The following is a 12,559-nucleotide window of genomic DNA, read 5'->3' as shown; positions in this document are numbered from 1 at the left end:
ACTCAGGAGTCGTCGAGGTCGTCGAGGTCGTCGAGGTCGGCTGGCCACCACTGCAGCAAGAGTGGCTCGCTGGTCGACCGTGGCTGAAATGTGCAGCGAGCAGCGCTGGCGTCGGGCGAGTATCGGGTGAGCCGAAGGTCAAGTGGCGATGGAGGTAGCGACAATGGTGGTGATGAGCCGAAGCTGGCAGGCCGAGACGGAGCGAAGCCGGTGGGTGGCAGGCCAAGGTGAAAGGGAAGATGGCGGCGGAAAGATCCTCGACCGGGCGAAGGGGCAACGGGGCAAGGGGAGGGAAGGAGCGACGGCTTCGGGGCTGAGCCGTGCCAGATGTCCAACAGCAAGCAAGCAAGCAGCAACGACCACGGCGGCGGCGGCGGCGTGGTCAGCGACAGTCGACAGGAGAGAAAGGGGAGGACGGGAGAGGAGGAGACAGCTGCATCGCCCTGGCTCGTTCGTCGGGCACTGGACGGACGACGTTGCTTGAGTCGGACAGGCTGGAGAGAGGAAGGCAGGTACTGTAGAGTGTGGGCTCGCCGTCTGCTACGGCGGTCGCACACACAGCAGAGGTGAAGGTGGGTGGGTAGGTCGGCAGGCAAGCCCAACCTGGACGAGCTGGCCAGCCCAACGCGGCGGACCCAAACTACCGGCGCAGGACAGGTCCATCTGTGGTCTGGGTGGCGGATGGCGGACGCAGCTCTCGCGGCATCTCCCCCACCGGCCCCTTCCTCGCCTCGGAAGCTGCCCGCCTAGGGAGGAGAGCGTCAGGCCTCACCTGCTGCTCGAATTGCCAGCACGTACGCCCGCACCGTCCACAGAAGGCGGGTGTGCCCGTCCCGTCCCTTAGCTTTAGCTTGCTCCTGCGTGTCTCTGGCCTGGGCCCATCTCGGTCTGCGCCAAGCGAGCCACAAACGTAACCTTGTTTTCGGAGACACAGACTTGGAGGCAGGGACCTCGGCGGGGCAGACGCAGAGGCCAGGCCAGGCCTGCCAGCCAACCAGCCAGCAAGCATGCAAGCATGCCAACGCTCACGACGAAGCAACCCGAAAGCGGAAGCTACCGGCTACACGAGAGGCAGGCAGGCAGGCAGCGCCAGCCCGGCAAGCAGGCGAGCGGTCGAAGCAGGAAACGGGCAGGCCCAGACACAAGCTAAGCGGCTCTACCTGCTGCCAGGCCATCGCACGACGACGACGAAAAGCAGCAGCAGCAGCTACCCCGGTAGCAACGAAGCGGCGCGCCACGCCTCAGGCTGGGCAGGTTGCCTCGGCGGAAAAGATGCGTGCGTGCGCCCTGGGGCCAACAGCCTACATATCCACCCATCCCCCACCATCATCGACCATCCAGCCGAATCGACCGAGCTTCTTGACAACCACCTAGCCTAGGCAGCCAGCAGCAGCAGGTAGCTAGGCCAGGCAGGTGTCAGCCCGAGCCAAGGTTCAAGGCAGGGAGAGCCTGGACCTGCCTGCCCGTTGTGCGGCGTGCTCTCTCTCACCTCGACCTTGCTCCATTCGATCCATGGCCAACAACAGCATCGGCTTCCCACCGGCAAAGGGCCTCGACGGCTAATCCAGCCTTCCGTCCGCACTACATACAGTACTACTACCGTCCTTCTCCGTTGGCTGGTGCGACTAATAATCATCGATCCTTCAAAACCTGACCTTCATGCTGGACAGTGTAAGTCAGTTGTGAGTCGTCGTGTCCGCGAAGTCCCCCCATCCCATGCAACCCGACTCGTGTGGCCTGCCGGCTGTTGCTGGGCCCGGACAGCTCTGCCCTCCCAAGTCCCGACGCCGGTCGGGATCCTCGCCGTCGTCTGCGCTGACCCGAGCGACGGACAAAGAGGCGCAACCCAACGCAACAGAGGCGGACATGCAATCGGGAGCAGGCGGTACGTCCCGTAGGGGCTCCGCACGGTGCGCCTGGTGGCGCTGCTCTGGCTTCCTACTCTGCCTACTCTGCCCTGCAGCCAGGTCGAAACACTCTTCCGCCGAGGACAGGCTAGGTAGCTACTCTGTAGGATGGCAGATGCGCTCGAACGTCCTGGGCCGTCAAAACGTGGGGGGGGGGGGGGGTAAAGGTTCCTTCTTGCATCGTCTGCGAGCTGGGCTGAGGTGGTCGCACCCAGAAACGACTCGCTCGCTTGCGGGCGGACGGGCGGGCGGACCCACGGCGGGCGGGCGGCGAGGGGAGGGCAAGGGTAAACTTCCGCGACCCCACCATCATCTCCTCGGACCAGGCTGGGCGGGCGAACAGACCTTGCAGTAGGCTTGCCCGCCCGCGGGTAGCACCCGGCCTCCTCGCTCTTCGCAGGTGGAAGCACAAATTAAACAAGCTAAGGGTGCCGGACCCGGCATGCCGGCTGGCGTGCCTGACGAGCCCGAGCTTGTTTGCGATCTCGAGGCACCGTCGGGACGAGATCCGGAAGGCGGTTTGGGGTGGGGTAGGTTGGGGGCAAGGCTGGGAAGCGGCGCGCTCCGTTGTCGCCAAGGCTTCAATGGGCTCAATGGACAGGGCAACAGGCAGATGGCTGCCGACAATCGGCCCGCCGGACGGGCGAGCCGGACGAACTGGCGCTCTCTCTTCCGATGGGCTGCTCGCGCGGCCGGGGCCGACGTGGATTGCTGCGCACCAGTGTGGCGGGATGCGCCAGCGGGCAGACTCCGAGCCTTGGTGCACGACTGGGTGCACGGGATGCTCGCGGGTGCGCGTAGCTTGTTTGCATCCCTCATGGCACCAAGTCTTGCCTGCCTGCCTTCATCTCTCGGCGGCCTCGGCGCCATGACTGTGCGCCAGGTGCTGCATATCAATCCCTGTCCGCGATGTCGACACAGGTGTCGGCCCACCTTCGAGCCCTGCGGTCAGATGCGCCATCGCTCTCACGGCCGGAGCGTGCCTTGACAACAGGTCGTCCGACAGCACAAGGTTCCAGAGCCGCCGCCGCCTTCGCCATTGTTCATTATCTGCACAGACACATACAGAGTTACAGCGTCATGCACGGAAAGCGATCAATGTACTTACAAAAGACTGTATCTGGGAGCATCTCGCATTATTGCTTTCGCCGATCAGGCCGCCCCTCCGTGCCGAAAAGGGGCTGGCTCTCTCTCTCTCTCTCTCTCTCTCTCCCTCGTCCAGGCATAGGAGGGCGCAAGGACGGAGAGAGGGAACGAGGCAATCCTCAATATCGACATCGAGTTCCTTGCCAAACGATCGACCTCTCTCTCTCCGTAGTCGTCGTCGACGACGACCTCGACGGTGTCCTTGGTGGTCCATCGGACCTGATGGCACGGCTCAGTGGGGCATTACAGTTTCTTGGGACGAGGGCGAGGCAGACTAGCCCGTCCGAAACGCACGCCGATGAGCCTCGATAGGGAGCGCGTCCCCGTGCACCTTCGTCGCCGAGTCAGCGGCGGCAAACAAAGTGCAGGTGCTGCCCGCTGCAGGAGGGGAAGGCCGCATCGCCTGCACTGAGATCTGAGTGCGGTGTAGATTTTGACGTGGAGCGGCTCTAGCCTTCTCTCCACCATGGCTTGCAGCGTCCTGTTGGGCGTGCTCAGACTGCGCCGGACTAGACCTCCAACTCCGATCCGACGCCGCCAGCGCGAGCCACCACCTTCGGGGGGTTCATCTCGATTAGAAGGCGACCCGCGAAAGCTCGGTGCCCGCGGGATGCACGTCTTCCAACCAAAAGCCGTCCCCGCTGCCGGTACAGTAAGACAGGACCACGAGCCCGCTTTGCCGCCGTCGCTCCGGGTCGATCGTCGCCCCGTGACGTGGCGCCTTCCGGAACCGCCTCTCTCTCTGTCGGCATCCAAGATGGCGTCGTCGACCGTGCTTCTGCTTGCCACGCTCAAGTTGTCATTGCCCAGAAGCCGCTGATAAGCGGGCGAGACGCACAGCCAGCACACCGGTTGGTACAGCAGTGCGGTCCGACGTACGAAAATTCGCAAGGACTAAAAGGCAGGCCGACACAATCAGCAGAGCACATAGAACAACACTTGAAAGCTATGTATGTAGTTAGCGTGCTCCTGAAGTTTGGCGGGCCCCGAAATCGAGGCAACCCAGCCGCGCTGCCCGCCGGGTCGAGGTCTCGACATCCATTGTCCTTTATTTTTCTTGTTGCGTCGGCCTCGCCGCCCCGACGACGGTGCACAGGCCAGGAACAATGGCTGCTTGGGAGTGTGGCGTGTGGACATGACTGTAGGTGAAGGTCCTGTACTTTGGACGGCCATTGTGCTATATGCAAGGTCGGCTCAGCATGACCAACAGGATGCCCGAAACGGAGGAAGACAAAGAGCGGATGCCGCGAGATTGGCGCTCGCCCTTGCTGGTCCAGCTGCAAAGAACGTGCGAGCCATCTTTTGTATGTGTGTGTGTGTATGTGTGCACGAATCTGATGTCCAGGGGACAACGAGAACGGATCGGGTCACGTTCGACGGCAGCGGGAACTCTGGGCACACGAGATGCAGTGGTGGCGGACGAGAGGGGGAGGACCTGGTTTCGCGACTCGATCCGGCTCGGCTGCGGTGTCGCTTCGCTCGCTCCGAACATCCTGAAGAGGTCGCGGCCGAGCACCTATCCTACCGACTCGACTCATGTGCGGTCGAGTTGTCATCAAGAGCTCCGGTCATGTGCGGGAGGACTCCCGTGTCAAGAATCGAAAAGGAACCCCGCCTTGGCGGAAATTCGACGGGATCTGCTTGTCACCGCACCGGAGAAACGCGCCTCGACGCTCGACGCCCCTCACTCGATGCGGACGGGGCGACACAGTCGACGTCAGAAGGCGGGCGAGGGCGACCAGCAACCATCGACCATCAACCTACCCTCCGTACTCTGTTTCGTTGACTTTGCTGCGGTGCGAAGGTGGTCAGCCACTCCTTGCGGGTCGGAGGCTTCGAGAGAGAGAGGCGGCATCTGGTTTGACCATGCCGACTCCGACCCGTTTACGGACGGGGGGGGGGGGGGGCGCCGACCCGCGCCCTGGCGAGGCGCGCCTTGGTTTGGAAGCGGGAAGCCCCTTGCTTGCTTGCCACCTTCTCGACCTTCCTTTTCTCTCCTCGAGATCCGATCTGCCCTCCCTTCCATCTCCTTGCGGCCGCCACCTCTTCTCTCTGCCAAGCCCGAGGCCGTTGCCGTACTGCATGGGTTGGTACAACTACATATACCTATCTATACACCTTTTGAGACCGGAAACCTTTGCGCCGCTGTGCTTACGACTTGCTTTTTACAACGTGGTGCTGACGGTGGATCCTGACCGGCTACTTCTCCGCTCGGCACGAAGGCGATATACGGGTGCCGCCGCCGCGGATTAGTACCGTATCCTAGCGTCGATGCAACGGAAGGTGAGACCTGCGGATCGCACACGTTGCGCACACAAACACCGTGGCGCCAAAGCCACGGGCAGTGGCGGGTCTAGCGACCGGCTTTTGGATGCTCGGCACGGGGGCGCGACCAAGGGTGGGGATCGGTCGGGGGCCTACAAGCATTCCACGGTGCCCAACCGCCCAACGACGTCTTGCCTCGCTCGTGAGCGCGCCGCCTTGAGCCAGGTCAGGCCAAGCCTTGCGACGCACGCACAGAAGGAAGCGAAGAATGGAGCCGGCGCACCAGGGAGGCCGAGACACTGAGCGACGGTTGCCGCTCACCGAGCGCTCACACCGGCATGGCCAGGCAGCTCCGGCAAAAGCCGCACTGACGCCACCCTGGCTGCTCTTCCAAAAGGGATTCTGGGGAACGGTTCTGGACCCTCGCGTTGACCCTCGCTGCCGAGGTTGCATGGATCAGCGAAGTCGGCACTCACCCGAGGTGCTGCGCTCTATCCCCTGTTCTGTTCTGTGTCCGACCAGAGCTGATGGCCATGGTCCGGAGGAGGGCGTCGTCGAGCAAGCAAACAGAGCGTGGGGAGGGGCTGTGCGGAGCCCCCTCGCCAGCGATTGCTTGACAGGGCGAGGCGGGGCGAGCCCGATGATAAGGGCCAGTGGCTAGCCTGACTCAGACATCGTTGGTCAGATCGCATCAAAAGCTCGCTTGTTCCAATGACGGACAACATGAGCTCTGCTACTGGGGCTGCGCTGGCCAAGGAGGGGGCTAGTGTCATGGCACTGGTCAGCCGTGGCAGGTGCAAGCAGCCCGGAGGCCAGAGAGCAGGTCGTTGCTACAAGTAACTTCTACTTGGGGATGCCCATTCTGAAAGCGGGGTCGTGACTGTGCTACGGATCATGTCTCAAGGGTGCCGCCGTTGTGCCGCCGTTGACCGTAGGGCTGCGACATGGAACGATCGATGTTGCTCATAGAAGGACGGATGGAGAATACGCCTGGGACCAGAATCCTCAGACAGCGTCGGGCGCACGCCATGCAAGCGACCGAGACACGCGTGCGCTGGGTGCCCTTGGTGCCACCCAAGCAGTACAACATTCCTCTCTACCGTCACTTGGTCGCCGCGATACCGGTAGCGTGGGAGAGATCCCAGCCTCTGCTTGCCGCCAAAACGTGATGTGATTTGCGACGACGAAAAAAGGCGGATACGAAAGGAGCAGACAGCAAACAGACCAGCCGTCGGTCGTCGAAGGATGCTGACGGCCAGGCGACACACACGAGGCGCCGAGTCCCTCCGCCAAGTCCTCTCGCACGGGCCCAGGCCGACGCCAGCCCACAATAGCCTGTCTCCAGCTCCCCGCGCCAATCGCCGGATGGCTTCTCCGCTGGTGCCCCGCAAGCAGGGTTTGAGGGTGCCATGTCCAGGTTTTGATTTTCATTGCCTTTGGCCGTTTAGACCACGCTAGCGCGCTCTGTGCAGGTACTGTACTGTAGCAATGTTGCCTGGCCAGGCCAGGCAGAGCCGCACTTCCGCACCGCACCGGCTCTGCAGTCAGGACGCGTGGCGTCGTCGCTCTGTCGTTCCGGCCTGCCAGGCGAGGCCTTTCTTGCTGTGGCCGCTGTCTTGGCAGCAAACGTTGGTCGGTGAATGCCCTGCACCGTTGGTGCGCACGCACCGCGAGCACGGATGACTCTCCTCGTCGCTGCCGTCCGAGACGAAGCGACTCGGTGTTGTACATACTCGTACTGTCTGAACGACGACGTGCGCAGCGCCGGTCGCACCCAGATCGGACCCGAGAGGAGGGGGAATTAAGGTTTGATCTCCTCTCTTGCCAGCCTTTTGTGGATCAGTTCGGCTTTCGCCCTCTACGCGGCTGCGGCCTTGCTGAAGCTGTACACACTGTAGCGCTGAGGCGCCGCGCGTTGTGAGCCTCGCCCTTCGATATATCCCCCCTTACCGAGGCGAAAGGCGCGGGCGGCACTTTGGCCTCGCCTGGCACCGCTCCTCGCTCTGAGCGGGACCGGGCGCACGATCTGCTCAGGCATCTCGCGCTTCTCTCTGGCGGCTCGTTTTTACGGTACCGGTACATGCCTCGCCTCGCACCATCTTGCAGTCCTCTTCTTCCCGAAGCCGCCGAGGCACGTCCCGACCTCATCTTGTCAAGCTCGAATGTCGGGAACGATATCGATCGGTCAGACCCGGTACTCGTCGAAATCGGTAAAACTTCCCTGTCACTCGTTCACGAGCAACCAGGAGCGCAAAGGGCGAGAGAGAGGGAGTTACAGTCTAACTACTTAGTGCCACAGTGGTGACGGGGGGCGTGGAGCGTGCACTGACGACCGAGCTGACGCCGATCCGCCAAAACCATTTTCTCCGAGACGTTCGTTGATACACCTGTGGCAGACAACCAAGCGAGGAGGCAAGCAATCGGGCAGGCGTTGGAACCACGGGCATACGTGTGTCGGATGCGTTCACACAGGCTTAGGTACGGAGATCCACGTTGTGTTGTTGGTTGGTATCTCGGATCTGGGGTCGGCTCCACCGTCTGACACGAAGACCATATGTACTAACTGTAGCCGACTACGGCGTGAGAAGATCCATCGTCCGACCTCAGGCCTGCCATCCGCACTTGGTGGTCGTTGCTGGAAGACCGAGACCCTGGCTGTGGTTTACCACAGACACCGAGCGATCCATCGATCGTTGTATGGTCCGTCCCGGCGTCTTGTCGCGCCTGTGCAGGCTGGAGCTGGTACAGTGCCGGGCGACATGTTCATCGATCCGCCGCAACGCGCTGCACTGTTCCGAACTCAAGCAGATCTACTTCTCCGACCTCGATCTCGATCGCGATCACGACAGCGTCGTGGGAAGATCGACAACAGCTGTCTTCGACCCGTGTTGGACACGAGCTACGGTACGCGCACGTACATACAGGAGTACTGTATAGACGAGGACTAGCAAAGGGTTCTGGACCCTACATCAAACCTGTCTGGTCCGCAACACTACGTACATGTACATAGCTCGTCGACCCTCGATGAGCATCGAGAGTTAGGCAGTCCAACTTCTGTTCGACGAAAGGGTGCGGAAGCAAGAGAAAGAGCTTTTCCCCCTGGCGGCTCTTGCCTCGAGGTCCGGATCCATGCAGTTGGGTTGGCGTGGCGGGTCGGTACGGTACCTGTGGCCCAGGGGCGTTTGATTGGTCGTAACGCCCTTCTCAAATTCGGCTCGGTAGCCGAACATCGGGCCGAAGAGCACGAGGAGGCTTACAGTATGCGCCCGCCATCCTCGTCCAGCCCAGTCCTATGTTGTTCACTCACGTTATCGCACGCGTACAAGTGGGAACTCCAGGTCAGTAAGCGTATGAGAGCAATCGGGTCCCATCAAGCGCAGCGCCGTCGAGCTAAGGAAGCCTAAGTACATATATCGCGCTCGAGCGCAGACGCTTTGCGAGCTATACCGTTCCACGGTCAAACGCCAAGGCAAGGCATAGCATAGCGCGGTTGTTTGGCGGCTCGGTCATGAATGGCGCCCCGAAGCCATCGATGCGTGTGCGCGTCTGCATGGGAAGTTGCACCCGAAGACGGGCTCGGGGGCCACGCTCGACCGATGCCGCGTCCGTCTCTGTCTCGTCGTCGTGTGCACAGCGCACACGCACTAGAGGGGGACGAGCAGAGTGGTACCTACGCCACGCTCCTTCTTCCTTCTTCGAAGATGCGGGCGGGCATCGGTCGGAGATGGACATCACGAGCACGCGCGCACGCGCGCACGCCACAGTCTCCCATGCGCGCGCGCGGTGTCTGCTGTTGGCGTTAGCCACGCCCAGCCTACCAAACATCCCCTTGCCGTGGCGCGGATGCAGTCGCAGCCGGTGGCGCACCCTGCATCGGTCGGAACCTATGCTGCCGTATCCAGAATAAGATCATCCAAGCTGACCCCGAGATGACCTGAGGCATTGGAAGCGAGGGCTTGACTACGCTCTGGGATCGATAGACTCGGCGTTCGGGAGCAAGAGGTTCGTGTCAGTGTCAGACACCTCACTTCTTGTGCTGCGTACACAAGTACCCTGAGCGTCGGAGGTGCGCATGAGCATGACTGCTGGTGAACCTGTGTGCCGTTCCTGGTACAGTAGAAACCGTCAGGTAAGCGCATCAAACCCTGCCTAAGCCCTCCAACCAGCGTCGAGAGCGGTAGAGCGAGACAGGTCAAGAAAAGACTACTCTCGGATCGGACAGAAGAGTCACGAGTGCATAGAGTAGTCGGTACCGCTGGAAGATGGCCTCACATGGACAAGGAACGAAGTGTGATGTCGACCTAGTGCGGCGCTTAGCTCATGGCAAGCCGAATGAAAGATGAGCTACGCCCGACTTTGCTCGCCTTGGCGGTCGACCAGGACGAGAGATCAGGCAAGGCGGGGCGGCAAGGCAGCTCGTACAGACAGAATGTCCTCGACTGCGACCCATTCACAGGGGCCCACGCCCGGCCATGGCCGAGGCGTCGACAACGAAGGCAATCCGGCAAAGATAAAGTGAGCAGTCTAGGGTCGCGCTGCCGCAACCGCTGATGGCGATGCAAATCCTCGCCGTCGTCGTTGTCATCCCCGCTCGACGAGATTGCTTTTTGGATCCAGGAAAATGTGGTTTTGCCGCTCTACCAGCTGGGCCACCCGATTGGCTTGCAACGGCCTTCTTGGGGGATCTGTGCCTCGAAGATTAAGGCGCTGGATGTGCTTGGTCGTATGCCGGTGCCTTGTTACAGTAAGTACAGTAGCAAGAGTCCGTCCATCGGGCCGGGAAAGACGTCGTCTTGGCTTGCAGGCCCGCGGAGCTGCCGGTGTCGCAACCCGCCCCGCGGCGGCCCTCGCTGCGGCCGACCTCACGAGCTGGCCCCCTTTTCCTCCCTTCCGCTCCATTCGGCATGGTATCGAACAGCACGCGTCGAGCTGCTAATCTCAATCTATAGCCCTCGTGGCCATCAAAAAGCCTTGGCAGCCAGCAGTGCGGCGATGCCAACGCGACGACGACAGCGACGGCGGCGACGGCCAAGGAACGGATGCCGGTTCATGCATCACGGGCGCACGGAAGCCACCGAGCACGCACAAACGCACGCCTTGCTTGCCTGCTTATCAAGTCGAGCGAGCAAGCAAGCAAAGAAAGCAAGCGAGCAAGCCGACTGCTGTCCTGCGTATCAGATCTAATCGGCGATCGAGACAAAGGTGTCCTTCTCATGGCCCTGCATCGAAGAGCAGGGGCGACGGGCGGCACCCTCGCGCGCTGGACCGCCAAAGGACGCACGCACGCATCTTCGCACACACGGCAATCTTTGTTCGATGTGGCACGTCCATCGGTCGCACGGGCGCCGTCCATGGTGCGAATCTTCGAAGCCATGGATGCGGGCTTATTGCCGTCGGGCCCATGGAGCAGCGTGTCCCTCCAGCTGCGTGATCACAGTGAAGCGACGGGGATTGAGGCGCTTCCCACGCTAGCTCTGGGATATCGATGGTTCGCGCCTGTGTCTGACTCTGGTGCGACTAAGGGCGAACCAGGGACCCGGTTACACCTTCTCTCCTGTCCCCCGCCGTCATGGAGGTGCTTAGAGCTCAAGCTCGACCTACCGTGTGTGCACATTGGGTACACTTGCAACGCAGGTCCGACGCCCAAAGCCAGGCACCGAGGCTACCGGTATGGTCTGCGCGCGGCCAACAGCGTTTTACGGGAGTGATGGCTGAGCCTTCTCGATGGGGGGTTATCGAAATCACCGGTCCAACGGAGAGGCTGGACCGCATCGCGGCGCGACGCTGCGATGTGGGACTTGATCTAGGCTCGCTTCCTCTTCCATACCGTCCCATGGGATCCACCCCTTCTCGCCCGCCATCTCGGCCCGGCGCTCATGACGAGCTTGCGGAGCGATGTTCGAAGCGAACGAGGTTCTGAAGCATCCGAGCTATAGCAACCACAACAAGAAGCTAAGGCGCAGCAGGAGGATGCGGTTCTTCGGGCCGGCAAACAATAAGACTCAAGGCCCATACAGACGAAGGACAATGGGGCACCGTCGACGCCACCATCGCAGCCAGCACCGGCGGCCGTGCTGCCAGCACAATTAGCCTAAACTTGCAAGGTAGTCTGTTCGTATGTACCGCGGCCGTGGACGTAGCGAAACGAGAGCGCGAACATCTTGAACTCACGAGGCGCTGATCAGCGGTTCACATGATATTGAGACTAACGCTGGGCATGCCCCGGAGCTAAAGCACGCTCTACGTATGTGGGTTCGGCAGATTCAATGGGCCCGGTCTTGCTCTTGCTCTCAAAGCAAACGCCGCCCGCCACATTGCTCGCCAACGCCACCATACATGCTTCTCCTCTTGTGTCGACCCGCGTTGACGTTTCCTTTTCAGAACAAACTCAGGTTGATATGTATGGACCTCGCCAAGTCGGTGGGACAATGGTCTCAATCGCACTATACCGGCCCGTCTCGAGCTCAAAAATCGAGCTGCGGGAACGAGTGGGAGGGCTCGGTCGGCCTCTTCGGACGAGAAGGTCATCGTGGTCTCATGCTGGCTCGTCATCGACTCTCCTCTTGGGACACACCACGGAGCGAACCGCCTTGGAAGCCTGGTGCCGTTGAACCGCGGCGCAGGATTACAAGCTCGACCCAGCGTCTTGGGTCGGACCCGCAAGGTTGTTCCTAGGCTGAAGCCTTGACCGGCAAGCGGTCCAGCCTGTTTACCCCGACGCATCCCATTCACCGAAAGCAACCGTCAGACGGGCCATCTGCGCATGGAAGGAGATGCGTCGCGAGCACACCGTGAAGATGGCTTGGACAAACACCAACTCGCCGGTCAACTTGATCAGATGGCCTCGCGGTCGCTGGGCTAGGCACGCCACACCGGCTTCGACCCAGATCCACGAGCGAAGCCACGACGGCGTGCTGCCTGCGACCTGCGTCGCGTGCGACGTCAGGACCGACTCCGAACCCGAAACGTCCATTGATGTCGGCCAGACGGTCAGGAAATGTTGGGGCGGGAACCGAGTGGCTTTGTTCGATTGCTCCGAACCGGCCAAGCGCGGTCGTCAGGCAAGGAAGTCACGGCATGCCGTCGACCTCGCGGATGCAGCATGCTGCCCAATCAGGCCAGGCTTGTCTAGCTGACAGGCGCAGAATTGCTTGCACCGGGAAGAGCCGGCGATGGCAACCTGAGATCGAGCCCGGAGAGCGCTGCGGCAATGCCGCGACGGCTTGCCGCAGCAACCTCCT

Source organism: Pseudozyma flocculosa, assembly GCF_000417875.1.
Source record: "Pseudozyma flocculosa PF-1 unplaced genomic scaffold scaffold00028, whole genome shotgun sequence".
In the NCBI taxonomy this organism is placed as follows: domain Eukaryota; kingdom Fungi; phylum Basidiomycota; class Ustilaginomycetes; order Ustilaginales; family Ustilaginaceae; genus Pseudozyma; species Pseudozyma flocculosa.
Note: the sequence above shows the minus strand (reverse complement) of the source record.